We start from the raw sequence: 4311 nt of genomic DNA, 5'->3' as shown, positions 1-4311 counted from the left end.
TATGCATAAAAGTATGCATAAAAGATTATTTTTTTAATTATAAAAGTGTTACTTTTATCATATTTGATTTTCATGCATAGAAGTATGCATAAAAGATTATTTTTTTTATAAAAGTGTTACTTTTATCATATTTGATTTTCATGCATAAAAGTATGCATAAAAGATTATTTTCTTTATTATAAAAGTGTTACTTTTATCATATTTGATTTTCATGCATAGAAGTATGCATAAAAGATTATTTTTTAATTATAAAAGTGTTACTTTTATCATATTTGATTTTCATGCATAAAAGATTATTTTCTTTATTATAAAAGTGTTACTTTTATCATATTTGGTTTTCATGCATAGAAGTATGCATAAAAGATTATTATTTTTATTATAAAATTATTACTTTTATCATATTTGATTTTCATGCATAAAAGTATGCATAAAAGATTATTATTTTTATTTTAAAAGTGTTACTTTCATCATAAATAATTTTATGCATAAATTAGATGCATAAAAGAAATTCTTTTATATTAAAAGAGTGATTTTCATCATAAATGATTGTATGCATAAACATATGCATAAAAGATACTTTTTTATATTAAAAGTGTGATTTTCATCATAAATGATTTTTTGCATAAATAGGATGCAAAAGAAAAATTCTTTTATTCTAAAAGCGTAATTCCTACTAAATTGGATTTATGCATGGAAAGATGCATAAAGAATTTATTTAACCCAAAAGAGTTATTCTCATCAATTTTGATTTTATGCATAGAAAGATGCATAAAGAAATCTATTTTTAGTTCAAAAGAGTTATTTTGATCAATTTTCATTTTATGCATAGAAAGATGCATAAAGAAATCTATTTTTAGTTCAAAAGAGTTATTCTCATCAATTTTGATTTTATGCATAGAAAGATGCATAAAGAAATCTATTTTTAGTTCAAAAGAGTTATTTTCGTCAATATTGATTTTATGCATAGGAAGATGCATAAAATATTGATTTTTAATTCAAAAGTGTCATTCTCATTTAAAATGAATTTATGCATAGGAAGATGCATAAAAGATTGATTTTTATTTCGAAAGTGTTAGTCTCCTTAAAATGGAATTTATGCATAAATAGATGCGTAAAGAAATCTTATATCAAAAATAAGAATTCTCTTGTATTCTCTAAATAGATATGAGGATGTGAAACGATTCAAATAGATGAAAATGAACGAGAAATAGATGGAGATGTATGTATGTGAAAGAATGGATGTAGTTATATGTATGTGAAAGAAATGATGTAGATATGGAATGTGGATATGGATGTATGGATGTGAATGTGAATGTGAATGTGGATGTATGTGAATGTGAATGTGGATGTGTGAATGGGGATATGGATGTAGATATGGAATGTGGATGTGGATGTATGTGAATGTGAATGAGGATGTGGAATGTGGATATGGATGTATGGATGTGAATGTGAATGTGGATGTGGATGTATGAATTGGAATGTGGATATGGATATATGAATGTGGAATGTGGGTATGGATGTATGGATGTGAATGTGAATGTGGATGTATGAATATAGATGTGGATGTGGATGTATGAATGTGGATGTAGATGTGGATATGAATGTGGATGTACGAATGTGGATGTGTGTGTGGAATAAGGAATGCAAATATGAATGTGAATGGATATGAAGTCGATATGAGCGAATGGATGAGATGAGATGTCATGTGAATCAGAATGTGAATGTATAATATAAGATCTGAACGAATGAGATATAATGAGAAATGAATGTGATGAGACGTAATGTAAATTAAGAAAGATAGGAATGGATGTTATGTGAAGTGAATGAATCTGATGTGATGGGATGGAAAATGATGTATCTGGTCAAGAATGGATACACATATGAATTGGAATTGGATTAAGTAATATGGATTGATGTGGAACAATCTAGAAAGATGTGAGTTCATTATAGAAACTGTATTTGTGAACTATTTGTAAATGACTGTTTTATGTCAAGAATGCTGGGGAAGCATTTTGACTATCTTGAGAATGTGGTCGTGAAGACCTGCCTGATAAAGTTGCAACTGCTGTGACGGAGAGTCAATGGAGGATGTCTCGCATAGCAAGGTCGACCGAGGTCTTGACCAGCCTTGGTTCGATTTAAATGGTGAGCTTCTGGTACGGTGGATGAGGGACCAAGGAAGCGGCCTATGAGTGAAGCGCTAGGTGACCTGCGAAGGATCCTAGAGGGTGCTGACCATACGGTGCTCGGGCTCTAGGTCGTCGAAGATACCCACACGTGCGTCGTGGAAGATATTGGAACAAGGAGTAAGAGTTGTTTTCTGAAACCGGGCTTGGATCTGGTTGATTGACCTTGCTAGTCCTCAACGATGAGTCCATGGCTCTTTTATATGGATCTGTTGGTTGATCTTGCTGATCTTCAACGGAGATTCCATCTTGATTTTTATAAGAGATTATATTACCGGGTACTATGGTCTAGGAACTATTGAAAAGGCCCCTCAGTGGACAGGTGGTGAGCGTTTTGGTTGCCAATGATGCCATAGATACTCCAATGAAGGAATGATTGGAAATAAGGACTCAACTAGAGATTTTGAAGATTGTGATCAGTGATACAAGGGTTTCATTAAAGGATTGTTTTAAAGATAGCTGATGCTGAGAAAAAGGCAATTTCATATTGGGTGTGTAAGTGGTGTGACTAGTTTATGTTTGCATGAACATCCGGCTAGGGGGCCTGGGAACTCTTTTCCCTGATACCCGAGACAAAACCTAACCAAATTCCTCATTGGATCCCATCACTACAGTGGTTGGCTTGTAAGATCCCTGTTCCCACCGAGCAACAGATTCGGGATACTAGCAGCGGAAGTAGCACTTCTCGCGCGGGACAGGGGTCCCACATTCGGGGCCTCACCCACGGATATCCGGATAAGAGACTAATCCGTCGATTGTTCCAAAACCGAACCTGGAAAACTTCCCTTGCCGGAAAGCACGGGCGATTCCACCAGGATAACTTTTTACTCTAACGTAGTCAAGATCATTTCTGATCGAGCTGATCCAATTACATCTATAAGATACTTGGTCAGATCAAGGGAGAAACTTGCACTTGGATCATTGGGATCAACGCTTTTTTCCCCATTCAAGAGGCAGAGCTGTTAATTCCTATCCATAGAACAGTTACTGTCCGGGATTTATTTTATCTATCGTAAAAACAAAAGTTTGAGTCTCGATTTACGGATCCATCAGTCCAGCCTAACCCCATCCAGCCCCATGGGTTAGCCAACCGCCCAACCACTGTAGTGATGGGATCCAATTAAGAATTTGGTTAGGTTTTGTCCCGGGTACCAAGGAAAAGAGTTCCAAGGTCCCCTAGCCGGATGTTCATGTAAAATAAAACTAGTCACACCACTCACACACCCAATATGAAATTACCTTTTCACAGACTCAACCAGTTTAAAACAATCCTTTAATAAAACCATAGTATCACTGATCACCATCTTCCAATTTATCCAGTTGATTCTTAGTTTCCCATCATTCCTTCATCAGAGTATCTATGGCATCATTGGCAACTAGAACGCTCAGGGGCCGTTTCGATAGTTCCTAGCCCATAATACTCGGCAATATAATCACTTATCAAGATGGACTCTCGTTGAAGATCAGCAAGATCAACCAACAGATCCATATAAGGAGCCATGGACTCATCCATTGAAGACCAGCAAGGTCAATCAACCAGATCCATGCCCGATTTCAGAAAACAACTCCAACTCTGTTCCAATATCTTCCTCGATGCACGCGTGGGTATCCTAGGCGACCCAGAGCCCAAGCACCGTATGGTCAGCACCCTCTAGGATCCTTTGCAGGTGACCTAGCGCTTCACTCATAGGCTGCTTCCTTGGCCCCTCATCCACCGTACCGGAAGCTCACCATTTTAATTGAACCGAGGCTGGTCAAGACCTCGGCCGACCTTGCTACGCGAGACATCCTTCATTGACTCTCCGTCAGCAGTTGCAACTCTATCATCACGACCTTAATCACAAGACGGCCAAAATGCTCCCCCCAGCATTCTTGACATAAAACAATCATTTACAAACAGCATTTACAAACAGTTTACAATACAATTTCTATTTTAACTTTCATTTTTCCACATTATCCCTCATTAATCTACATTACTTATTCCATATTCCATTTATATGTATACTCATCCCATCCCATCATTTTCCATCTCATCACTTCAGATTCCTTCACATCACATATCATATATTCACATCCATACATCCATATCTACATCCATACATCTATTTTCACATCCACATCTACA

Source organism: Cibotium barometz, chromosome 22 (genome assembly GCF_041138505.1).
Source record: "Cibotium barometz isolate CiBa-2024 chromosome 22, ASM4113850v1, whole genome shotgun sequence".
Taxonomy (NCBI): Eukaryota; Viridiplantae; Streptophyta; class Polypodiopsida; order Cyatheales; family Cibotiaceae; genus Cibotium; species Cibotium barometz.
This window is presented reverse-complemented; position numbering follows the sequence as displayed.